The sequence below is a fragment of the Rhinolophus sinicus genome, linkage group LG10 (genome assembly GCF_036562045.2).
Source record: "Rhinolophus sinicus isolate RSC01 linkage group LG10, ASM3656204v1, whole genome shotgun sequence".
Lineage (NCBI taxonomy): Eukaryota > Metazoa > Chordata > Mammalia > Chiroptera > Rhinolophidae > Rhinolophus > Rhinolophus sinicus.
In genome coordinates this window covers 42,870,460-42,897,420 of record NC_133759.1, presented here as the reverse complement: position 1 = coordinate 42,897,420, position 26,961 = coordinate 42,870,460, and the positions used below count along the sequence as shown (strand labels likewise).

General features: G+C 52.8%; 1 protein-coding gene across 12 annotated transcripts in view; it reads right to left on the bottom strand.

The window, feature by feature from the left end:
- Nucleotides 1–26,961, bottom strand: part of ATP2B2 (ATPase plasma membrane Ca2+ transporting 2) — a 360,324-nt gene that overhangs the window by 121,070 nt on the left and 212,293 nt on the right. The window lies entirely within an intron of this gene.

Genomic DNA, 26,961 nt, shown 5'->3' with positions numbered 1-26,961 from the left:
GTGGCCCCCAGCATGAGCTGGGGTCCACAGAGCCCTCACCTGGGGGCCCCCACCGTCCAGCACCACAGACAGCGGTCTCCACGTCCCTCTGGGAGTCCAGGAGGAAGAGGAGCGCTGGCTTCTTTCTGCCCGCCTGGCCACCCTTGCAGCAGTGCAGCATCTGCGGGGCTGCCAGGAGAGAATCCAATCTGCCCGGACACCCAACACCAGTGTCCAAGGCCCCGGCAAGCGTTGGGTGACAAAGGGCCCCTGCTGAGCTCGGCTGGGCCTGGCACAGGGACCGGCTCCGCCCAGCAGCCTCAGACAGCTGGCCATCCTGGGTCCAGGACAGGGAGGGGGCAGGGGCGGGAGAGGAAAATGGGAGTGAGCCCCACCCCAGCCCCAATTTCTTCCTCTTTCCCCTCTCCCCCGCCCCGTCTCTCCCCTTCACAATCCTTTCCTCTGGCACAGAATTTTAGAGCCGGTGGCATTGTCGAGTTAATCTCATTTGCCCTGTGAAGAAGGTGAAGCTTGGAGAGGGAAAGGGACTTGTCCAGAGCCACAAAGAGCAAGCGCAAAGGGTCCCCGAGGTGGCTGCTCTCCTGACCTCAGCCCCAGGGGGCACTCTCTCCTTTCTCTCTGAAGAGCAGAGGCTGCTGGGTGGACTCTTCAGTGAAGAACACCGAATCTGGACGAGCAATCCCGTTCAAATCTGAGTTCTCCCAAATCCTGGCTGTGGAAGCCTGGGCAAGTCCCTGTACTGTACCAGCCTGTTTGCTCATCTGTAAGGCGACAGTCATTCTCCTCTGTCCCCTTGCTACCTCATTTGCCGGGAGCTAATTACAAACCATGTTCAAATCTGGTGTGTTTACACCTGGGGTAGGGGCCTTCCCAGCCATGGGTCAGGGTGCTGGAGCTGCAGGAGACACCTGTCCCGCCTCCCAGGAGGGCACGTTTACCCAGGGCTGCAGTAGAAAGCCGTCTTTTTACCCTGGGACCAACAGCTGAGGCAGGACCAAGGATGCATGCATGTGGAGATGCTGTGTTGCTTAACAGGAGGGGCTGCAGAAGCCACAGTTTCTGGTCAAATTCTGGCTCCCAGCAGAATGGGAGGCAAATTAACTTTAGTATAATTATCTTAGAAAAGTGGGGGAGGAATAATGGTATCTATCTCATAGGTGTTATGAGGCTTAAAGTAGTTATTTCATGTAAAATACTTAGAACTGAGCCCAGTAATTACTGAGTAAGCACAGTAGTTACTGGGATCATCACCAATTCGTACAAGCACTTTCTGAGATGGTCTTATTATCCCCGTAGAATCTAGGAGGACACTGACACCAAGAGAGGTGATGTGAGCTGCCCAACATCACACAGCTAGCAAGTAGTGGAGCTGGGATTTGAACTCAGGCACCCTGGATCCAGAGACATTCTCTTAATCAGGGTGCTTTGCTGCCTCCCCTGGTGAGTCTCCTCATGAGGTTCTCAGGATGCTTAAATGAAATGCTGTATGTGAATGAACGTGCTTTGCAAGCCACGAGGGACTTTCTAACCCTGAGGCACTATTTTCTATCTATCCACCTGCTACCTGTGGCGTAGCTTACAGGCACTGATAATTACACCTCTGACAGCACAAGCTATGAGAATCATTAGCAGTAATTAGATTTGTGACGACAACAGTAGGCATGAGTTAATGGCCTACTGGCGATTTTAATGACTACTGTGCTAAGATGAACAATGATCTTCAACCATCTGTCCATCTGTCCGTCCGTCCATCCATCCACCCAGTAATTGTATTTTGGGCATCTACTCCATGTCAGGTACTTCACACTTTATTGCTTGGATGGCTTAGCTATCTCCTTTCCCCAGGAGCCTGAGAGCTCTGAGTGGGCAATAGTCGTGTCACTTTTGCACCTAGTATGGAGCCTGGCACCCAGAAGGCACTCAATCAATACTTGATGAAGGAATGAATATCTGCATTAGCTCTTAGGCCACCATCCATGGGAGGTTCTTGGACCTCAGTTTCCTTGTCTGCAAAATGGGCTAGTGATTCCTACCCTGTCTACCTTACAGGTTTGCTGGGGTCATGAAAGATATCACACTCAGTAGTCATACGTTGGTGTTTGAGATGCAACCCCTGCCCCCCATTCCTCAGCTTTCCTTCATCACGATGAGGCGTGTGTGTGAGGCTGATGCAGACAGCTGTCCTCTCAGCCAGAGCCCATCAGACTCTGCCATCCTTGCTGACTCGTCCAAATACCACCTTGCTGCCTACTTCTATATGGCTCAGGCATTTATTGAGCAGTGTGACCTTGGAGAACTCATTTAAGTTCACTGGGTGGGCTTCACCTGCAAAGTGGAGCTGACCCATCTGTCTTACAGACAGGATGCTGTGAGGACCCACTGAGACCCCTCGGTGCAGCTCCTGGCCCGGAGCAGACACTACAGCACTGGCTTCTGTGCCCCCCGGCCCCCCTGCTACCCCATTATTAGCAAGTGTACCTCCATTATGGTTACTCATCTGCAGCCAGTTCTCAACATTGCCGTGATTCCTGCCACCAGAAAGGGGCACACAGGCTGCTATGGACTGAACGTATGCCCCCCCATTAATATGCCACAGCCCTAACCCCCAATGTGATGGTATTTGGAGGTATTTGGGAGGCGATTAGGGCATGCGGGTGGAGCCCTCAGGAATGGGATTGGTGTCCTTATAAAAAGAGACAGGAGAGATGGTCTCTCCTGGCCATGTGAGGACACAGCCAGAAGACGGCTGTTTGCAAGCCAGGGAGAGGGCCCCTCACCAGGAACCCCATCAGTTGGCACCTTGATCTGGACTCCCAGCCTCCAGAACAATGAGAAATAAATTTCTGTTGTTTAAGCCTGCCAGTCTGGGGTGTTCTGTTACAGCCGCCAAGCAGACTGAGACACAGGCCTGGGCAGGGCCTGCGGTAGTCCTGGGTCCAGAAGGGGTGAGCAACACGCCAGGGGTCACACAGCCTCGGCTGGGGCCCACTGAAAAGCCTTTCCTTGTTTCCCACACTCATGAAATGTGACCTTGACTAAGCCCCTGTCCTCCCTGGGCCTCAGTTTCCCCTTGTGGAAAGGGAAGGGGCTGAACGAGGTGCTCTCTGGGACCCCTCAGGCTCTGATGTGCCAGGACCTTCAGAATCTAGAACATTCTGACAATATTGGATTTGTGCATTTCGGTTTCATCTTATTAGCATTTAAATGATTCTGGATTGTTACATTTCCATGACTCAAGAATAGGTTAGAGATTTCTTAATAAAAAGTCTTTGCCAGGAGGGACGCTGGCGGATGAAGGAGCTTTTTTTTTTTTTTTGAGTTAACAAAGAAGGAATCTATCTTTCGAAGGAAGGATTAAAAAAGAAAACAAAACAAAACCCCAAACCAACAGCTTTTTAAATCCTACTGAAAGATGGTAGCTGGGACAATTGCAAATGAATTATGTGCTAAAAATAACTTTCGAATGCTGAATCCTTCTGTCTTAAGATGTGCTGGATTTAAATGCCACCTTAATATGTAGTTTTCAAGTTACCTCTTCTTTGAATCATCTCTGGCAGCCATGACAAATGTAGGGGACACAGGCCCCGTCTGGAGAGCCTGGGTGACAGGCCCGATGCTGCCATGGATAGTTTTGTGACTTGGGCAAGGTTCTTAGCCTCTCCCTGTGCCTTGGTTTCTCCGTCCGTGACAGAGCCAACTCACAGCCTATTGCAGAGGGTTTTGTGAGGACTAATTGAGATAGAGCTTAGCCCGGTTCCTGGCACAGAGGAAGAACTTGTTACATGGTGACTGTTCTTACGGTGATCACTCATTCACTGCTTCTATCCTCTGTTCAACCAGAATGTCCCTCACTCGGCTGTGCTTAATGCGGAACTCAGCCTGACTGGGCCACACGCACAGGCCCCTGGCACTGCTCAGAGGGTTGGGGAGGGTCCCAGCTTGTTGGTGCAGCAGACAGAGCCAGTCTTCCCTCTGCTCTGTGGCTGACTTCCTGTGGGTAGGACATTTCCTTTCCTCTCCAGGATGCAAAGTCTGGCCATTTTGCAGGACTTCCTGTCCCAGCAAGGGAACCCTGCACCTTGGGGGTGACCCAGGGAACCAGGTGAGCTCAGCCAGCAGCCAGAGGCAAAGGGACAGCTGCTGCTGCACCCAGAGAGTTGCAGCCATTGTCTTCGATGGCCCTCTCCAGGGGAGGGGACGATCACCTGTGTGTTCACGTGTGTGAGGAGAGCCTGATGGGTCTGGAGTGACTTGAGAGTGGAGTGAGCGTGTGCATGACAGGGTCAGTGGGGTGTGTGATGGTGCACGTTCAGCCTGGCCAGTCCATAGTCTGGGGCACACCTGGGTCAGGAGTGTGAGAATGCTAGTTAGTGTTGCGCTGGGCTCATAAGTGACTCTGTATATGTGTGTGTGTGTCCCTGTGGTGTGTCAGTAGATGTGTGTTTAGTGTGGGGGACCCCAAAGGATAAGGGTTTATGTGCTGTTTTACTGGACTCGTCAGGATGAGTGTAAGTGTGAGTGAGCCAGAGGTGCCTGTGCTACGCCGATCTCTGAGCACACAGGCTCACAGTGTGCGCGTGTGTGTGAATCAAAACTGATGATGAAAATCTCAGCTCTGAGCTCTCACAGTTGAGGAGTGAGAATGGGGAAAATTGGAAGGAAATTGAAAATGAATACCTCAGAAGCAAATTTAGTGTTATTTTTAGAAAATTCCTATCCTGTTAACCAGAAAAGAAAAATCAAAAAAAAAAAAAAAAAAAGTCTGTCAGAAAGAGCCGTGCATCAGCCCGAAGGCACAGATGGCAGATGCAGGGTCGGGGGTGGACTGTTAGGGACCGAGGGCTTCTCCGTATCTTCTTATCCCCACACCTGTCCTGATGGAGGGCAGGTCCAGTCCTTAGCTTCCCACCAGGCTCAACACCTCCACTGCCTCTGTTCTCCAGAGGAGCTGCCAATGGTAGATGGTAGGAAGAAAACCCCATTTCTGGTCTTCCAGGTGTCTCACACACCTATTCATCTACCCACTTTTCCATCCATCCATCCATCCATCCATCCATCCATCCATCCACCCACCCACCCATCCATCCATCCATCCATCCATCCATCCATCCACCCACCCACCCACCCACCCATCCATCAGCTATCCATCCATCTGTCCATCTGTGTGTCTCTCCATCTTTTCACCTACACTAACCCTAAGGAGGTACATCTCAGGCCCTGCCCCCGGGAACTGGTGTTCTGAGGACAGCTAGAGAAGTGCTCCGACCCTGCTGTTTAAGATGCGATCATCCTGCCGTAACAAGCCCCCTCCAAGACCCCCGTGGTCAGCATCTGTAGGCTGAGTTGAGTGATTCCTGCACAACTTTCCCTTCAGATTTTGGGAGGATGTAACCCACACAGCACTTGCCTGGGAAGCAGACCCGCTGGGTCCCGATCTTGGCTTGACCAGCGCTGTTAACAGGCCTTGCTGAGCACATGCTTCTGAGGGCTATGTGGTATCACTGTCCTTACCTTACAGTCATGGAAGCTGGGGCTTAGAGAGGCCACAGATGTCCAAGGCCACACAGTTTATATGCTTGCTCCAGTCCAAAGCCTCCATATTTCCTCTGTGCCTTTCACCAACTTGCAGTGTGGCCTTGGACCAGAACTTTCTCCCCTGTGCCTCAGTTTCCTTTTCTGTAAAGTGAGGGTTGGACAGATACCCAGTCTCAAAGAGCCATTTTAGCGCCATCCTCAAGGATTCTCCCGTAATCTGATACTTGCTTCTCAGGACACACAGACTTCCCTGGGCCTCCTTGCTGCTGCGTCATCTCCAGCAGGAGCAGCCATCCCCACTGTGGGCCAAGTGCTGTTTGGCTGGAGGCCGAAGGAAGGAGAAATGTCCTAGAACCTGGGAGTCACGCGCTGATCAAAATTCACCTGCTGCCTTTGCATCTACTGCTCCCCTTTGGGCCTCTGCACGGCAGCGTCTGCTTTCTAAGATTTGTACTCTTTATATGCTCCTTGTTTATAAATATTCCCGTAAAACATCTTTGAGGATTTTCTGATGAAGCTAAAACAGTAAAGTCACCAGCAATGGAAACAAGAAAGCCTCGCTGAGGCAGAGAAGTTTTGGGGAGACTTCACTTTGCCTGCAAGAAAGGGGACGTGCACTGAGCATGTTTGGGATGGACCAGCTGCGCTGGACGTTGTTCTCTGGTTTCAGCCACTGCCGTGGCAACCTCCTCAGCCTCAACTATCGCCTACCCAACTCTCCCTGCAGTGCACTCGCCACCTTGAGGCCCCCTCTGCAGCCCTAGCAACCCCCAACCTCCAGGTCCTAAGTGGCTAAGTGACACTGTCCCATGCTGCCTTCATCTGCCTCCTTCTTTCCCATGGTTTACAAGCAAAGGACTGAAGGAAGAACAAAAAACGATAATAACAGCAACGCTTAGATTATACCTACTATGTGCCAAGCGCTGTTCTGTGCACTTTATAGTTTAATCTCATTTAATCCTTCCCAACAACCCCATGACACAGTAACTCCCTGTTTCACAGAGGAGAAAAAAGAAAACGAGAGAGCATTGACTGGTATAAGGTCCTTGGTGAGGGGTGAAAGAACCAGATCTCACACACACACCTAGACACTTACGGGACCCCCAGGCTCACTCACATTCATTTCTCCAACATACCAGGCTCCTGCCCTTTCCTGTGGTTTCTATAGTGAAACCGCGTTCTGCTGTCAGTGCTCTGGCCACACACAGCAGGTCACTTGTTGGTTGGTAAGCCCTCAGGCTTCACCTCTGACCGTGGAGGGCTGGGGCCAGGGAGGTGTCTCTGGGGATGAAGTGCTGATGGATGAACGGAGGTGGGTGCTGGGGAGGGATTGGGTGGCTGAGGTCAGGGAACTTGATACCTGCAGGCCCCCTCCCTGAAGGCTGACAGCAGGGGTTGGGAGCGAGCGCTGTCCACGTGGCCCTGGTGCTGACTGACGGCGCGCCTGGGGAGGACAGAGAAGCCGGCATTGGGAACCAGCTCCACTGGGAGCTGTCCCCAAGGCCCCAGTGCTGACTGGGGATTGGGTGGTCTTTGAGGACTACGTTTCCAGGTGCTGTTTACATGCTGCGGTGCTGACCTAGAGCAGAGGGTTGTAAGTGCCCTTAGGAGCTTTCTAGTATAGCAGTGCTGACCAACGAAGTGTGGGGTTGGGGAGCCTGAGGTTCTGGGTGGGGGTGGACTGGGGAGGCCATAGGCCTTTTCCGCGAGCTCCGTAAATAGGCATGGGAAGCTGACCCCAGATACTTGGTGCTGACACTCAAAGCTGGGTTCTCGGGCAATGGGGTGTCTTAATAAACAGGTGTGAACCAACAAAATGACACTATGCAAAAGGCTACTCAGGGCCATATAAGTGCATGCACAGAGGACCCACCTTGGCTCATCAGTGCCATCTGTCCCTGATGCCAGAAATCCCACCACTAGTGAGTCATTCTTTTGCACTGTGCATGGTCCTTTCCCTTTGGTTCCTGCTGGGACCATATTTAAGTGGTGGCATATCAGTCTGACCGAGTTTATTAAATTTTTTCCTTCATTCATTGGGGTAGGAATATTCATCCACAGGCATGCCAGGGGATGAGCGTAAGTCGGGAGATTACTTTTGAATAGCCAGGGAGTCCTTTCGGGTCCAGACCAGAGAAACAGGAAGCTAAAGTGTGGGGGAAAATCATTCCATGTGGATTGAGAATGCAGGGGCCAGGGAATAGAACTACATGGAGAGGGGGAAACTGTATGGAGAGAAGAGCAGGACTCCTGGATTCAAGAGAGGAGGAGAATCAGAAAGATGCATGTGCTGGCAGGGATGGTGTGTGTGTGTGTGTGTGGTGTCCTTTAGATTCTATTTCTCACTACTGTGACCAGTCTCGTGGGCTAAAGAAAAGATGCCCTGGTTTGGTAACTGCACTCACCGCCTCCCCTGCCTGAGCCTAGGTTATCTCCTGCGGAGTCTCCCTGGTGGAAAGCCAGAGATCTGTCAGGCCATCGACTCGGCCCCAGACCTGAAGGAGGGGAATCAAAAGGTCGGGAAGCCAGAGCAGCAGCTGAGAGCAGGAGCTGCCTCCATGGGGCCAAGGTTTCCTGTCCTTCTCCTCTGATAGAAGCTTCTTTGGGTGGAGCTTGGGACCCCAGAGCAGAGCTGCTCAAAGTGTGGTTCCCAGAGGGCCACTCGTGCTGGCATCACTTGGGGGCTGGTGGAAACTCAGGTCCTCAGTCCCAAGCTGGCAGAGATGAGTCCGGTTCTGGTGGTGGGGCCGGGAATTTTAAACAAGCAGAACCACTGCCCTAGCACTCTGAGGTTCCCATTCCAGCCCCTATTTCTGCTCTCTTCCTCTTACAGCCAACACTCCCCTGGTTCTGGGTTCTAGAATCCTAGAACTTTCGTGGCCCAGCTTCTGGCTCAAACACCTCTGGCTCCCTGTCTCTGCCCACCCAAATGCCACTTCCTGCCAGGACTTTGGGTGGCTCCAGGGCTGTGTTCAGTCTTCACGCCCTAACCCATGGCTGACAACCCCCCACCCCGTCTTCCCACTCGCCTATGGTGTCTCTGACCACATCCGCCCAAGGGTCTTCATGGCTTCTTTGTTTGGGGTCATGGCCCTGCCCTGGACACTCAATGCCTTTTCTCTCCTAGGCAATGCCACCCATTGGCATCAACTTTCATCCTAACATGGGTGGTTCCCAAACCACCCTTTCCACCCTGCTTTTCTCCTAAGCTCTACAGCCCCTGACTGCCAAGTCGTCCCCAGGCTCTCAGACTCCCCCAGATGTCCTCACCCTTCTGTGACCCCTGTGTCACCTATGGCCTCTAAAGCACCCTCCCAGGTCCCCAGAGTTGGCCTATGGGGTCACACTTGACTTTGTTCCTTCTTTCATATCTAATCGGGCGCCCACATCCACTCAGCTGGGAAAGGGCCAGGCTCCCTCCTCTCTCCCCTCTCCGGGCTCCTGGCCCGCGTTCAGGCTCCACGTCCATGGCCTCCCAACTGGCCCCTTCATCCTCGTGTCACTCTCCCTAGAGTGATGCTGATGGTGACTGGCATTTGCTGAGAGTGGCTTCCACGTGTCAGGCTCTGAACACACCTTACCCCACAACAAGCCTATGAGGGAGGCATTACTACAATGAGTAAACTGAGGCGCAGAAATAACACCATGCGCAGGGTCACACAGCTAACGAGCGGCAGAGCCAGGAGCAGAGCGGGACCTGTCAACTCTGAGGCCACTACAATGTGCTGCCTCTCAGATTCAGTAAAAACCATCACCGGCTCCCCGATGCCACGCGGGGTCCTGCCTGATGGGTATGGAGCCAGCCTTCTTGGGCTCTGTTCTGAAGGAACGCCTTACATTTCTTGAACAACTAAAAGCATACTCCTGCCTGCGACCCTACGCACACACTGTGCCCTCTATCCAGGACTGTCTACACCTACTTTCCCATTCATCAAAACTTTCCTCTCCAAGGCCCAGCATGCCAACTTCTCTAATTCCTCTGCCATAAATTTCAACCCTCTTCCCACCGCCAGCCCATCACGTGTGGCTCATTCCTCGAATTCACACCCTCCACCTCAGTCTCGGGGTGGGTCTTGCCAAATTCTCCCCAGTAGACCTTGAACTCCTTGAGATCAAGGCCTCCCCAGCCACCAACGCTGGTTCGACAACTGAGAAAGCAATCTGACTGTGGACGGACACTGAGGACGACAAATCTTAGGATACGCTCCGCATCTGAAAAGTGGAAGCTGGTCAGCTGGACGGTAGGAGGAGCTGACGCCCCCGCCCCGCTGTGTGCCCAGCCTTAGAGGCATCCCATCAGCACACCTGTACCAAGACCCTATAGAGGAGCTGCTACTGGCGTCCCATTCCACAGACAAGCAAACAGAGGTTCTGCCAGGTTAAGGAGGTTGCCCAGGGTCACGTAACTGTTCGATCTGAACCCAGGTAGTCTGCCATCAGAGCCCCTGTTCTCAATCCAGCCTAAGTCCCTCCCTGGGAGACTCAGAAGCCCTATGTGTGGTGGCTCAGGCAGTGGGACACACTGAAGCCTTTGGGGTCCAGTGGGGGATGTGGCAGCCCTTCTGGACCTCACTGCTCAGGTCCGCGTCTTCTGCCCCACCCAGCGTTAGGTCCCAGAGAGGATCCTTGCGGGCTGGCCATCGTCCTTTTCTCCTCTTGCCTCTTCCCAATTCTATACCGAGCTGGAGGTCAGGGATACGGCCAGGCAGGACACACCGCATCTCCCAGGAGGCAGGCCCTGGTTCGGGCCCAGGGACCAGGCTGGGGGCACAGGATGCCCCCCACGCCGAGCTCGTCCTCTGCATTGGCTGCCCGGCCCCAGAGCCACACCAGCAGAACCCCGTGCCCGGAGGGCCTGTGGAATCTCTTTGGCTCCTGCACCCAGCAGGCTGGCATGCTGATGAGTGACCAAGCCGCCGGCGAGCTCTGCAGTCTGCCCCTGACTTGGCATGGCTGTCCCGGCCACTGCGGAGACGAACAGAATCCACCCGGCACCTTGAACAGATGGTGCCACTTCTAAAAATAACGCTGCACCACACTCCCCGGCGCAGCCCGAGTCCTGGCGACAGAAGGGGGTGCGGGTGGGGGTGGGGGCCGCTAGCTGTGCTCACCAGCCATCTGCTCAGGGACAGATGCGAATACAGCCTCCCTAGGGGATGCAGGCCCAGGGGACCCCAGCCTCACTGAGGCTGTGCAGAGCCATGGCATGATGCTGAGGCTCTGAGCCCCCAAATGAAAGTGAGCAAGGCCACCGAGTTTGTGTCTGCCTTGCCCCCCTCTGTCCCTCTCGTGTGGCCGTCACAGCAGCCCCATGTCCATGTGTTTCATGGCTGGGATCCCTCCCTGGACTGCCCTCTCTGCCTGTTACATTCCACCCCATGTCTGGGTCCCTACATCTACCATCTCCAGTGCCATCTCCTCTTGGGAATTTCCTCCCACCCCAGAAACTCCTTCCCTCTATGGATTCTTAAACCACTTTTCACTTGACTCACAACTTAGTGGGGTCAGAACCCCTTTATTTGAGGCTTAGAGTCAGAGAGATGTGGGTTAGAACCCTTGTTCTGCCATCACTGAGTGACCTTGGGGAAATCAAGGCAGCCCTCTGGCCTCAGATGTCACATCTTTAAAATAGGGACACCAGTCGTCCCTACCTCACAGGGGTGTTGGGAAGATAATATAAGTCTCTGCAGGGCCACGAGTATTTGCAAAGCTTGACAGAAAAGCCAGAAGAAGCCCTGATTTCCCAAGCTCACTTGAATCCAGAGACCAGAAGGGACCTCAGAGGTGAAAATCCCTGTGATGCCCAAAACCCTTCACAGCACTTGTGCAAAGCCCTGCTTGCGCTTGCATGCCTCCCTTGACAGGGGGTTCACTCCTTCCTTCCATGATAATCTGTGCCAATGCTTTTAGTTACAAAATTCTTTGGGTTGAGCTGAAATTTTAAAATTATTTTTATTGTTTTGTAGTTAACGGGCATTTTCTGACTCATGCAGAATATACCTGCTCCCTCTTTCCCACTGTAAGTTCATGTCCATGAGTGCATAGACATGTATGTGTCAGGGTCGGGCAGAGTGTGTGCACGGATGCACAGCCAGGTGTGTACAGACATGTGCCTGTGCCTGTCAGGGCAGAGCAGAGAGCATATGTGGTTGCATATGGGGTATGTATCTCCTGTCTGTCACAGATGCCTCATCATGGTCTCTGGGGCTGTCTACAAGTGGCAGGTCTTGCAGAGAGTGACATCTTCAGGGAGTCACCTGGGGGCTCAAGATCCTACACAGAACACGCGACTCCAGAGCTGGTTGCCCCTAACTACGGGTGGATACGCCTGGAGCAAACCTGGCTAAGAGGTCTGCCATTAGCTGTCCCTACTCCACTGCCTGCCCTCTTTGGGCCTCAGTTTCTCCATCTGTAAAATGAGGAGGTTGGACTAGGTGGCTTCTAAGACACCTTCACATTCTGACTTGTGGTAAGTCTTGGACACTGGATCAGGCCAAGCAAGGGGGCCTCTCTGGCTCCTGGCACCCCCCACCCCACCCCAACAGGCCCAGTTATCTTCTGGACACTGAGACATCTATCAGGGGAAATTTTCTTGTTTTAATAATAAAAAATCAACTCAGAGCTGCCTTATGGACCACCTTCCATGCCTTAGCACAAGCTGTTCCCTCCCTTCTGCCTCTCTGCCTGGTGGACTCCTATCCACCCTGCAGGGCCCAGCCCAGAAGGCCCCTCATCAGTGAACACGATGTTGACCCCACTCTCCAGGCAGCGCCAACACATCCCTCCATGGGGCTTGACCATTCATGCCCTCCAGGGCACGGGGCTGTGTTCATCCATCTCTAGGTCCCCAGTGCCCCTGACAGACAGAGTTGGTGCCTGACAGAAGCTTGCCAAGTGGCTGTAGGAACATGTAACTTGTCCTCAGAAACTAAGAGAGAACAAGATGCCTGGGTCATGGACTCATCCATTTCTTCAACAAGCATTTCATTTAAATACAAAGGCAGAGAGCATGCAATGAGCACCTACTGTGTACCCAGCACTGACCTGTAGGAATGATCAAAGATGTGACTGAACAAGAGGAAATGAGAGAACATTTCTGGTAGGAAGGTGGCCGGCCACAGTAATAAGGGCACCAGAACACAGAAGTAACAGTAATAAAAATAATTGTAAAAGCAGCTAAGGTTTATTACTGTAAGTGCCACTCTTTGTATTCAGCTTTTTCCAGACATGATCTCGCTCATACCCACGACAGCCCCTGAGGTAGATACTCTTCTTCATTTTATAGGTGAGGAAATTGAGGTTCAGATGGTGGGGTGGCTGGCCACGCTCACATTGGGGTCTGCGTCTCAAGGCTGTGCTCCCGACCTTGGCACTCAACAGATTCCTGGACCTAGAACCAGCACAAAAGGAGCTGCCCCACCAGTAGAGTGAAATGTGGTGCTTCGGGGGAGAGAGAGAAAGCCAGAGCTACCACTTCTTCCCGAGTGGGGGCACAGTGCCTCGCATCCAAGTGGCTGGGGGCTGGAGGAGGCCTCCAGGGTATCGCTAGCTTTAGCACCCACTAGGGAACCCCCAGTGGGGTTCTTTTCCTTGCACTGCTGACAGGTGTGAGGCAGGGGCTTTGGCTGACCTGGCAGTCTGGGTGTGAGGGGCAGGAAGCAGATGGCAGCCCCTTCCTGTGTTTGGAAGAAGTCAAGGGTGAAATCCTGGAGCCATCAGCCTGGCTGCATGACCTGCTGTTAGAAACGGCCAGGGCCAGAGGGCTGGCGGCCACCCAGCGTGGCCTTTGCTGACGAATGGTCGGCTCCGGGGAGGCGTGGCCACCAGCCCAGCCCTCTCCTACAGATAGCGTGTTTTCTTCTTCTTAATAAGGTCTGTGACTGGGAGGAATTCTTCTCAGTACAACCTCCTTTGTCTCACCTGTGACCCCGAGGCAGAGGAAGCAGGGTGACTGTTTTAAAAATGAGGGGACTGAGGTTCAAAGAGGACAAGAGACTTGCTTCACATGGGCCCCTCAGACACAGCGCTGGGACCAGGGTGAGGTGAGTGGGCGCCTAGGGTGCAAAACGTGAGGCACTCGCTCTTAGGTCCCTGTAAATGCCAGACCCCTCCCTCCGAGAGCTGTCTGCCCTGCTATGTAAGTCCACCCCAAGCACCTGTGGGCCCGCTTGTCCCACCCCCACCCCAAACACAGGTAGAGATGGAAGGCTACAATGAGATTTCAAGCCCACTTTGGTAACTTGGTGGATGATACAGCCTATACCAGAATTGTACAAGATGTTTAAAGCAATGTCTCACAAATCAGTTCCCTGAGCAGCAATGGATTTCAGGGGAAACAGTTCACTTCCTTACCTCTACTCATTTGGCAGTCTTTTGCTGTGGATCTACTGTGTGCCTGCAGCTGTGGGACGCAATGTGGATAGAGAGAAACTGGACACAGCCGTGTTCTCAAAAAGCTTTGCATTGTTCCCTCCCTGTCTGGCATGGTGCCCGCACATTATAGCAATTTAACAGATAATCATGGTAAAATAAGCTAATATTTATGGAGCACTCCATACATGTCATCTCATTTGATCCACATCACAGCTCTATGAGGCAAATATTCTTATTATCCCCATTTTGCAGAAAAGAAAAACACTAAGGCAAAGAGGTTAAGTAACTTGCCCAAGATCGCTCAGGCAGAACACAAAAGAGCAGGGATAGGTGCTCAGTAAAATGATTTGTTGAGTAAATGAATGAAAACACGGGAGAGGTCGTGCAGGCAGGCCAGGGAAACATAAGGGTGATATGATTTGTTAAGTGTGGCCATGCAAAGTGCCCTGGGAGCTCCAGGAGGTGGCATCAGAACTCCTGAGGGCAGTGCTAAGAGAAGGTCAGGGAATTCTCCATGCTTTTGGGCAAACTTGGGCTGCAAGCTTCCACGAAGATGGTGATGGTGACAGCCGCTGTATCAGTTAGCAGTGAGAGAGGTCTCCGGTTTCTCTCTCTCTAAGCCTGACCACGTGCCTACCTATAAAAATACCCCAGGCCAATGGCCCCTTTTACCCTGAGAAAGCGGACTCTCAGACAGGCTGGACCTGGGCAGATATGAGAAGAGCAGGAGACTCCTCCTGGTCTGGTCTGGGCAAGGGTCCCTGGCCTGACTGAGCCCGTCCGCTGGGCCTCTGGCCTGCAGGGAGGCGGTTGCAGGTGGACACCCTGACACCCAAGCCTCCTGTGCTCACGCCTCAGTTGCCAGGCAACCACGCAGCTCAGGTTTCGGGAGCTGAGGACAGGGCCCCGTGGGGACGTCAGTATATAATATTAGATACGGTCCAGTCTCATGGGGCTGCTCGAGATACACAAACCTCAGACCCGGGCAGGGCCTGAGTGGTCCTGTGGTCATTTTGCAGACAGGGAGACTAAGATCTGGGGGGAAAGGAAGTCATCTGAAGTGACCAGTGAGTAGTGATATAGGCAGGGTCATGTCTGCCAAAGAGGGGATAGAAATAATAGTTCAGAAAGTGATGGGCAGTGTGGCTGCCTTGTGCAGGGCACTGTTACCAACAGCTTCTCCCACCACACCCAATCCATCCTCAAAATAACAGTGAGGGGTAGACGCTGTTTTCACACTTATTTTGTAGATGGGGAAACTGAGGCTCAGAGAGATTGTGCAACCTACTCGAGCTCATCCAGCTGGTGAACGGCAGTGGCCAGACTGGGACGCGGGTCAGTGTGACGCCGAAGTCTGCAAGCTTTACCCTGCCCCTGCACTGCCCCTGGGGGCTAAGAAGGAGCATGAGGCCTGAGGGACCTGCCTCACAGCTGGAATCTCTGATCTCTTCAGCCACATCTGGAGGTGGGAGGAGGAGTATTACTCTTCCTATCTCAACATTGAGGATACTGAGCTCAGAGGGTTAAATGGTGGTCCCAAGGGGACCTAAGGAGCAGGTGGTCATGTATGATTGGAATGCACAGCTCTCAGGCCTGGGCTGACCCACTGTCCCAGTTCACTGGGCGAGGGCTGGGGTGGCGCCCCTCTGCTAGGCCTCCCAGTATCAGACATTTTTGCGCCCCCACCTGTCCCCCAGCAGGGTGAGATTTCTGTAGGACAGGACCCCTCTCCCAGGCCCTAAGAGAGCCGAAAAGCCCCAGCACAGAGCTGTCACTTTCAATTCCAGGCCACTGGACCTCTCCCTCAGTTGCCCACACCCCCACCTCCCCGCAACCTGAGCCTAGGCTGGACAGGCAGGTTGCTATGGTGACAGCACATCATCGGACACTGACCTGAGGACCCGCTGGCAGCACAGGGGAGGGGCAAGCCTTGTCTCAGAGGGATGGCTGGAGGGGTGGAGGACAGGGGTCCCAAGGACCCTGTGGCGGCCGAGGGTGCTCTGTAGACCAGGCTGGGCACAAGCTGCTATTTATAATTCTGCTGAACGGGCCCAACGAACTGACCTGCAGTCTGATGCTCGGAAGCCCAGCAGCTGCACTGAGGGGGGGGACACAGCTCAGGAACCTCCTCCCAGCCCCCAGCTCTGAGCACAGGGGTGAGGGACGGGCAGGGGAGAACAGAACCCTCCTTCCCCTGACGCCTCCAATAGCCTCAACACCCCTCTTTCTGCCCAGTCCTGCCTCCATCCTGTGTTCTGGGCCAGGCTGGTCCGGCGGACAGCCTGGGCTGTGGTCCTAAGGAGGCTCAGATAGCGTGCGCCTGCGTGTGTGTGTGTGTGTGTGTGTGTGTGTGTTCCAGGATGCCTCCCACTGTAGGGAGAGGAGGGGGTAGGTGGAGGGGAAAGAAAGGGGAGAAAGAGAAGCTGTAAAGCAGGGAGGAACTTGAGAGGCTGGGGGTGGGAAGGAGAGGGGGGAGGAGGGAGAGAGAGAGAGAGAGAGAGAGAGAGAGGCAGACTTCAAAAGAGAGAAAGTGAGACATAGAGAGAGGGAGGGAGGGAGAGGAAAAGAGAGGAGGGGGGAGGGAAATAGATAGAGAGAGGAGGAGACCATGGAGAGAGGGAAAGAGGAAGAAAGGACAAGGAGAGGGAGAGGGAGCGAGAGAGACAAAGAGCAGAGGAAGTGAAGCAAAGACATGAGATGGGAACATGGAGAATGGGAGTCGAGAGGCGCAGAGGCAGAGGGCAGGGCCAGAGCTCCAGGGCACGTCCTCTTTGGCCCTGGTGGTCACTCCACTGGCCCAGAAGCCGAAATGCAAACATGACTCGGGTTTCATGGGGGTCGCTCCTGTGTGTGGGAGGAGAGAGCGCTATGCCTGCAGTGACCTCCTGCCCCCTTGGCCTAGGGGGCGGCTCTAGCCTGGGCATCCTTCCTCCGGCCATCTTTCCACCTGGGGGCAAAGGGCAAGGCCAGGACTACTCCAAGGGTGCTGGAACCTGGCCAGGAAAGGCACGGCGGCAGCTCCTGGGGCTTGCCTGGCTGCCCGCCCTTGGATCTGGGTTATTTTGGGCGCTGAGCAGCCACAACACATCCCCCTCCTCCCTGGTTCATGGGGCAGTGGCTGCTGACTCAAAATATTCTCTCAAGGAAACTGTCACACCAGCAATCCAATGTCATTTCTTCTGGGAGGGCTTCCCTGACTCCCAGATTTAATTCTCTGCTCGCACAGGGCCTGGTTTGTACCTTCAGTACAGCGCTTACCCTGGGCAACCAGAGGAAGAGCTTGACCTGCCCGGCTCCCCCATCAGACTGCGAGCTCCACCACGGGCAGCGCTGGTCCCCATCACCCAGTGCGATGTCTGACGCACACAGCCACGATAAGCAGCACCCACAAGCCTACAGCAGCCGCATCGGCCAACGTGTATGGAGCACTTCCGACATCCCAAGAACTTTACATGCACCATCTCATTTAACACCTTAGCAGCCCTATGTCAGCTTTGTTAGTGGGCCCCGTTTTACAAAGGGGGGAACCCAGGCTCAGAGAGGCTAAGCAGTCTGCCCAAGGTCTCACCGCCGGGAAGTTGTTGAACCAACATCTGACCTAAGGCAGTTCGTGTTCAGAGCCCAGTCACGTGACCCCCAGGCATACAGCCTCCCTCGCTCTACTGGTCACTTCCACTTCCATGACTGTGTTCAAGAACCTTCTGTGGCTCCCCAGTGTCTCTAGGATCAAATCCAGACATCCCATCTGGTGCTACCTCCTTCCCTCTACTTGCCCTTCCATTCTCCTTTCAGGTCTCATTCTCTCTCCGCTGAGCTACTGCTTCTAGCCCCCCTTCTGCTATTTTCTGATTTATTCACAAAACAGTTATTTAATGAGCATCTACCGTGTGCCAGGCAAACTGTGCTTGCTCCTGGGGAAGACAGACGATGAAAAGTGCTCTGAAGAGACTAAGGCATTACAACTGACTGCCAGGGAACCTATTTCACCGGGTAGACGTGCAAAGAATGAACTGGGGCCAGTGTATTCCAGGCAGAGGGAACAGCACAGGCAAAGACCCTGAGGTGGGAAGGGGTGGGGCATGATTTAATGACCCAGAGAGGACCAGCATGGCTGGGGCTTGTGAGTGAGACAGAGTGAGACGAGGTGCGCTCAGAGACGGGCAGGGGCCAGATTGTGTCAGGCTTTGAAGCCGTCCTGGGGAGCTGGATTTTATTCCAGGTGCAGAGGGGTGCCTCTAAAGAGTTTTAGGTGGGCAAAGTAACAAAGATTTTTTGTCTTTTTGTTTTTAAAGATGCAGCATTCATCGGAGAACAGACGATCAGGGTATAAGAAGGGTCACCGGGAGAAAGAGGCGGCTACTGCATCATCCAGGCACGTGGGGACAGGCCGCCCACGGCAGCGGCACAGTGGTGCTGAAGAGATGTGGGCAGCGGGAGGCAGGACGCAGAGCGAGAGGCAGAGCGGGGAGGAGGAGCATGGCCGATACAGGCTGCCTCAGCAAGAGCGGGGACGGTGGTGCCGTTTGCTGGGATGGGGAAGGCGCGGGTTTGGGGGGTGGGTGGACACGATTGAGCATCCTGTTTTGGACTTGTTAACTTTGAGATGCTTCTGAGATATCCAAGGAGAGATGCCAAGTGGCCAGTTGGATGACGAGTTGGGAGTGCAGAAGAGAGGCTCTGGATGAAGATAAAAATACAGGGATCAGCAGATGTATTTAAAGCCATGGGCCAGGGTGAGATCATCAGAGGAGAGGGTGTAGTGAGAAGGGAAGAGGCTCAGAGCCGAACCCCCAGCAGCCACCCTGGCAGACCTGATTAGGTGACTTCCTTGCTCAACAGCCTTCACTGGCTCCCTACTGCCCTCAGAACAAGGTTCAAAATCCTTAGCCTGACACACAGGCCCTGCCTACCTCTCCCGTCTCCTGCCCTTTGGCCCCTCCCTTGTATCCTTCCTTCCAGTCATAATAAACACCTTGTGAGGTTCCACACCCCCGGGCTTTTGCCCAGGCAGTCCCCCCTGCCTGAAGTGCCCTCCTACGGGAAAAGGTGAATTCTAACTCTTGCTCTTCTGAAGTTTTCTCTCACTTCTAGGGCAGACTGCGTGTGACCTGCCCCTGTTTCTGTGGCCTTCTGGGTATACCACTATCACTGTCATTTTGGGAGCTCCTTGAGGGGAGGCGGCTGGTCCGCCTGTGCCTCTTGGGCCCAGCATGCCCATGGCTCACGGTGAGTCCTCATGCCCTCAGCGTCTGTCCCCATGTCACCCACGAGGCTGAGCTATACCATCACAGCTGGGGAGGGCTGAGCATACAGACTGCATCACTTTCAGCTTGAGTCTGGGCTGTTGCTCTGAACACCCTTGGAGGAAGGAAGGTAACAGAGAGACGAGACAAGTGGGCATGAAATGAGGGGTGGCCATATTGGGCATGTGTTGGGCCTCCCACCTTCCATGGCAGCGGGAGGGGGGAATAATTAAAAGACAAAAGCAGGGAAAAAAGAGCAGTGAAGTTAATCTCTCACTACTGCCCGGAGCTCATGATGACAGACTTCACCGCGTAGGAAATCAAAGGGCGTATGGGGGACTTGGTCTGGAGGGGTCACGCAACGCTCCTGCACCCTCCCCGGGTCACTTTTATTCTGTCTGTAATGTTACCGGCCGCAGCTCCTGCAGAAAGCTCTAAGGCTTGAGGGAGGGCTGGGAAGGACAATTTGCCCGTTTATTGAGCACCTATTTGGTGTTGACACCATGCATTTGGCCAAGGGCACAGATGGGTTAGGTGGGACCTGGGCTCTGATCCCAGCTCTGCTACTTGCCACATGGCCTTGGCCAGGTCACTGCCTTATGCGGGGCCTTAGTTTCTTCATCTGTAAGATGGGGCTATTTATACACTTTACACACCCCTGCTGAGGCTTTGGGGGAGGTGATATGTGACAGTACCCATGAAACACTGAGCATCATGCCTGTCACACAGCGGTCTCCTTTCATCTTGCTAACAGCCGTGTTAGGCGTGTTGAGGTCCCTATTCATTCTGTACATGGAAACTGAGGCTCAGAGAGACCCAGGTCACAGAGTAGCATGGACAGTGCTGACGTCTCAGAGCACTTTTGTCCCCAAAGCCTAGGCCCCTCCTGAGGTCTCTTGTCATTCAGCTGGTTGGTTCCGAGGCCTTGGGTTGGATGCTGGGGACTCACAGTAGATTCAGACCAAGTCCCTGCCCTCCAGAGGAGGAGGCACGCACCCCCTGCCCCACAGCTACTCTACACCCCTTCCTCCAACTCAGAGGAGCTGGGGGGTGGGGGTGGGGCCTCCTGACTGTATAGGAGGAGAAAGTGGATTTGGGAATTCCCCGCTCACAGGGCCTGTTGCTCCTTTTGGGATCAGGCAGACAGCTTGGTGACCCCTCTGAGCCTCAGTTTTTTCATTTGCAAAATTGGCATAATCATACCTTCCCTAAAAGAGAACCAGAGGGCAAAACAGGCAAGCACTCTGGGTAGCCTTGGCACCGTTCCAAGGAGCCCAGAGCGGGCTGCCTTTAGCTGAAGTCCAGGGCAATTTCCTCTGTAAAGTTTTGTATAGATTTACATTTCTATGAGGAGAAAGCCTGTGGCTTTCATCAGCTTCTCCAAGGAGTTCCTGAGCCCTTCAGCCCACAAAACCCCAGAAGCACTGTTTAGCGGGACCAAGTCAACTCCCTGCTGTCCAACGAATGCTGGGTAGAAACAGCACCAAGATGGCGGAGCCAGGAAACCCAGGAGCCTGGGGATGTCTGGAGAGAGGTTCGAGGCTGGGACCCCATGCTCGGAGCCTCTCAGCAAGACAAGGCCACTTGCAAATCACCTCTGGATCCACAGCTTTCTTATGGTCCCATGACTCGGATTCCTGTAATAACCAACTCCCCTTCATGCCAACATGGCGGAGGAGAAAACACTCAGATGCTGTTCTTTCTTAAGCAAAATGCAAAGCTAATTCTTCCAGACAGCAAGTTGATCAGCTTCTAGTTTAGAGGAAATTAGATTTCATCTGACTCCTTCATTAGCCCCGGGGACAGGAGTGAAGGCAACAGAGCGCGGCAGAGAGCTGTTATCACAGACGCACCCCAGTTTTGGCCAGAGATGCAGATGGATGGTCTAAGGTGCACCCCCGTGAGATACCACTCAGAGCAGGTCCTGTGGGAAAAGACTCAGGGGGCTCATTTGCTTGGAAATCCACAGCTAGACCCATTCCAGAAGTGGCCCAAAGTCACTTAGTCTAGTTTGGTGGCCACAGGGTAGGTGACCCCACCGTGGGCCCCAAAGACAGGTTGCAGCTTGAAAACTCAGCTGACTGCAGGAGCCTCATATGGGCTCCTCCAGCCCAGGCCTTACCACGAGCAACAGATACCACCTTCCTGGGTCTCCACAGCTCATGCGCAACAGGTTTCAATCCAACCTGTCAGTTTCTTCTTTTATGATAGTGTTTTTTTATGTCTTCTCTGAAAAATCATCTCTTACTCTTAGGTGCTCAAGATGTCCTCCTATGTTTTCTTCTAGAAGCTTTATAGTTGTAGATTTTATGTTCAGATCTATGAGTTGTCTCCATTTAATTTTTTCATTTTCTTTTTGTTGTGGTTAAATCTCCATAACAAAGTTTGCCATTTTAACCATTCTTAAGAGTATAATTCAGTGGCAGTAAGTACATCCACATTGTTGTGCCGTCACCACCACCATCCGTTTCCAGAAACTTTTCATCTTCCCAAGCTGAAACTGTTTACCCGTTAAATAGTAACTCCCCATTGCCTCCTCTCTGCAGCTCCTGGCAACCCCCATTTCACTTTGTCTCTGATTTTGACTAGTCTCGGGACCTCATGTAAGTGAATCATACAATATTTGTCCTTTTGTGACACTTAGCACAGTCTTTGAGGTTCATATATGTGTTAGAATTTCCTGCCTTTTTAAGGCCCAATAATACTCCCTCGTATGTATGGACCACATTTCGCTTATCTATTCGTCTGTCCATAGACAGTTGGATTGCTTCCCCACTTTGGCTACTGTGAATAATGCTGCTATGAACAGGCGTGTACAAATATCTGTTTGAGACCCTGCTTTCAATTCTTGTGGGTAGATACCCAGAAGTGGAATTGCTGGATCATGTGGTAATTCTCTGTTTTTGTTGAAGAACCACCATACAATTTCCCACAGCAGCTGCACCAACAGCACATAAGATCCCAACTTCTCTGCCTCCTCACCAACACTTGTCATTTTCTGTTTTGTTTTGTGTTTTATAACAGCCATCTCAATAGGTATACAGCGGAATCTCACTGTGGTTTTAATTTGCATCTCCCTAAATGATTAGTGATGTTGAGCATCTTTTCATGTGTTTATTGGTCATTTGTGTATCTTCTTTGGAGAAATGTCTATTTAAATCCATTGCCCATTGTTGAACTGGGTTGCTTGTCTTTTACTTGTTGAGTTATGGGAATTCTTTATACCTTCAGGATATTAATCCCTTATCAGATATATGATTTACAGGTATTTTCTCCCATTCTATAGGTTGTCTTTTCACTCTGTTGATAGTATCCTTTGAGGCACAAAAGTTTTTAAGTTTGATGAAGTCCAATTTATCCATATTTTTCTTTTGTTGCCTGTGCGTTTGTTGTCACATCTAAGAAATCATTGCCAAGTCCAATGTCATGAAGCTTTCCCCCTGTTTTCTTCTACCTCAATTTGATTTGTGCGTGGTGTGAGGGAGGGGTTCAAACTCAACATTTCTGAAATCCAACCCTTAATCTTCCTCACCCCCACTCATTCTCCCCTGGGGTTCACTGTCATTATGTCAGAAAACAAGAGTCACCCCTGTCACTTCCCTCTCCACCACCCGAGTCCTGTTGATTTCGCTCCTTTCTACATTTCCTTGAAAGCACTCATTTCCCTGAATCTTCACAGCCTCTGCCCCTGTTCAATTTTTCTCATCTCTTGCTTGGATGACTACAGTAGCCTCTTAAGTGGCCTCCCTGCTGGCACTTAGAAAAGCCCTTCTGATCACATCACAACCTTCCCCACCCACACTGCTCTAAGGACAAAGACAAAACTTCCCGGGATCTTCAAAGGTTTAGGAGGCCTGCCCTGGCTCCTTTAGGCCCAAGGCCCCCCCCCCCCCCCCTTTTCCTGACTCTCCCTCCAGCCACAATACGCATTGCCCCCACCAGGCCTTTGTCTGTCCTGCTCCCTCTGTCTGGATGCTATTGGTGTTCCCTCCTCCTCCTCATCTAGTAAACTCCTTCTCATCTTCCTACTCTGAGCTGAATCTACCTCCGCAGGACGGCCTTCCCCCAATTCACTACTATGTTGTATGTTACATGCATTTGTGTGATGGTTGGATTCGTGCTGGACACTAGACCACTGAGGTGGGGGCCCGTGTTTTTTAATCACTATTGTATTCCAAGGGCCTAACATAGTTTCAAGCACATAGCAAGTCATCTGTAAATAGTTCTCGAAGAAAAGAAAGTGAAAGAAAGGGCGGGAGGAAGGACGGATGCATGCAATGAAAAGATTGGTTTCCTTTGCTATGAATGTTCTTCTCAAAGTAGGAAGCCATGATGTTCAGTGCCTGATCTCTGGGGGGTAGGGAGTGACAATGACTTTCTGTCTGTTTCAAAACTTCTCGGAACTTATGTGACAAACACCGTGCAGGCCCTTTCACAGCTTCAGTTTCCTTATCTGGAAAACAATGCCTCCCCACCCCACAGGATTGTCTTATTAGAAGAGACGATGTATGTGAAACTGCTGAGCTCCAAAGAGGTGCTCCATAGATGCTCTTGAACCCAGCCGTGCTCCCAAATAGAGCCAAACTCTCCCAGGGTCTTGGCGCCTAGTTAGCTACAAGATCTGGGCACGGACATACCCCTAGAATGGTACATGGAGAACTGAATCCCTTCTGAAAGATGAAATCTTTGAGAACTGCACCCAGGTACGTGCCCTGGGAGGTTTAACTCAGCTACACCCAGATCTGGCCACACTTCAAGACCAGTCAGCACAGGTCCCTTAGAAACATATTTATGGTTCTTTGGCTTAGACATCCAAAACTAGACCCATTCTATCAGTGGCCCAAGATTTGGTCCCACCTGGTGGGTCAGGAGGCAGGGAACCCCAATGTGGGCTCACTGTCTCCTACAAGCCTAGACTCTGGGCAATTCATCCCTTGCGTGGGACTTGAGCTGTGTCCCTGGTGGGCAGGAGACTCCTTAGCTGCCCTCGGCACAAACGGAAGGCCGGAACAGGGCCTGAGAAGCTCTGGGACCCAGGCTGAAACCTGATGTTTTTCTCAGGGGACTGTGGTCTGCCCTGGACCCAGAACTGGAGGAATGGCGCAGGACCATGGCTACAGGAGGAGGCTCCCTCAATTCTGGGTCCCATAGTCTGCTGGGTGGGCTCCCTGCCCTCTCCACCCTTCTTTCCTCAGAGCTGGGGCCACTTGGACCCCACCTACAGGCTCCAGGCTCTGGGCTCAGCTGACCCCGAACTGGGAGAGGAATCAAAGATCTCAGGCCTCCAGCTCAAGGGGCTTGTGTCATTTGGGCAAATAGGCCCCAACTGTAGGGACTGATTCTTGCCTTGTGCCTGATACAGAGCTCGCTCCCATACCCCAGTTCCTTCAGGGCTGAGACACTGCCATGTTCTCGCCAGTGTCCCTACCCCCACCTAGACCCCAAGCTTGGTCCAGACTTTCTCCTAAGTCCCTCTCAAGTCCATCTCCTTCTCTCCATCTCTGCTTCCATCCTCAGTGCTCCCCTGGGTGATGATACCAGCGTCCTCTTCGGTCTCCCTGCTGCGCCCTTGCTCCTACAACCTGTTCTCTACACAAGACCCAGATCGCTATCCCTAAAGTATAAATTGGATCCTACCACTCCCTGCTTAAAACCTTCCAATGGTTCCTAGCACGCTCAGAACTAGGTCCAAATCCTTACCGGGTCCACCAGGCTGGGCCCAGGTCTCTGGCTGTGCTGAGCCTCCTGCCTCCACTCCCACCTCTTTACCTCCCAACTCTCTGCTCCCACCCGCATGGCTGCACCCCAGAACAGAGCTCCCCTTTTTGCTGCAGTTACAGACGGGTAGTAGGTCAGTCTGCAGCTGCTGGGACCTTTCTGAAAATGAAGATAACATAGATGCAAGCGGAGTTGAGTAATGAGAAGACGTCACTTGAACTCTAGGATACAGCAGTAATGAAGCCAACACCCCTGCTTTTCCTTTTCCTGTTGGGTTAGCTAACGTGTGATTTTTTCTTAGGTTAACTTGAGTTGGCATTTACATGCTTCTGAAGGGAGTCTCAATTAATTCAACTGGTCAACCCTTCCTCACCCCCCACCACATCTGTTCCTCCAACATTCTAGCACATTCCCACCTCAGGGCTTTTTCCTACGCTGTTCCTTCTGCCCAGAGTGCTCTTTCCCCGGATAGCTACATGTCTCACTCCCTAACCTCTTGAGGTCCCTACTCAAATGTCACTTCCTTGAAGAGGCCTGCCCTGACCACCCCATCAAAAATAACAAGACTTGTCATCACTCCCTACCCTTTGCTCTGCATTATTGCTTAAATAACACTTTTAACCACCAGGCATGTTATATATTTATTTATTGTCTGGCTCTTTCCACTAAACTTTAAATTCCAAGAGAGAAGGCACTGTGTTAGTTGACCAGCTGTCCTGGTTTACCTGAGCCTGAGGGCTGCTCTGGGATGCAGGGCTTCGGTGCTAAAACCAGGAATGTCCTGGGCAAATCAGGGCAAGTTGATCACACTAGACCGCCTGGCTTGTTTACCATAAACCCCGCTGCCCAGAGCAGTGCTGGCACCTGGTAGCTGCCGACTACAAGGGTGAGAGCCTGGCCAGGCTGTGCCCTGCTGTGGTTATGTACATGTTCCCTCACAGCCAGCCTGGGAGGTGGGCCTTATTGTTGTCCCCATCTCACAGATGAGGAGCCTGAGGCCGGGGCAGCTTGCCTAGGCCACCACACTGGGAAGTCAGGCCTGGAATCCAACTCTGTCAGCCTCCAAAAGTCAAACCCTTAACTGTTCTGCAGTGTGTGCCCCCAGTTACTGCCTGCTCAGCTCACGCCAACTGACCCTTAGCCCCTGTTGTCTAAAGGGCTGCATTTGGGCCCAGAGAAGCCCACCCCCTACTTCGTTCCACCCAGGTGGGTGAGAACTGGCCCAAGGGTGGTGGTGAGGGGGTCAGTTCAGGGGCTGGCATTGAGCTGTGCTCAGGCTGGAACCCCAGAGTATGGTGGCCACTACCCCTGAGCTGTGTAACCCCGGGGCACCTGCCGTCTGAGCCCCACTGGCTCCATGTCTCCCTAACGACTTGTCAATCACAGCTGTCTTCTCAGCTGGTCCTAACCCCTGGTTTGAGCTTGAGGAAACCTGTATTCTGCCCACCCACAGGCCTACACTGAAACACCATTCCCTCCCCAGTTCAGGAAAACGCCTCTCGCTGCCATCCCAGACCTGCCAAAACCCCTGCCCTGCCCCTCCTGGTCAGAAAAAAAGGAATAACATGGCGGGGGGCGGGGCAGTGCTTCCCTAGGCCAATTTGACTCTTATCTGATCCCTACAATCCACTTGCTACAGGTGCTCTTTTTTACCCCCATTTCATGGATCAGGAAACTGAGGCCCAGAGACGTGAAGTCTCTTGCCAAAGGTGACACAGCCCACAAGGGGGCTTCTCAGAAACAGATTTGGGGCTGTCTCCCAAGCTCATGTGGTACTATTCTACCTCGTCTTGAGGGTGACAACGGACATGATCAAAGTCACGGCTGTTTATTGAGCCAGGGCACGTCACATGCATTATTTCCCATTTCATCTCCCCCTTGAATAGTAGGTATAATTGCCTCCATTTTACAGGAAGCTGAACTGCCTGGACTGAAGTGATTGACCAAGATAGCACGGCACAAATAATTCCTAATGGAATGTATCTTACCCTCCCTGCCCCCGTCTGTCCTATCTTGTTATCACTCTAACAATGCACCTCTTTAACCACCAACATTTACTGAGCATCAGCGATGTGCAAGGCCCTGCCCGCCC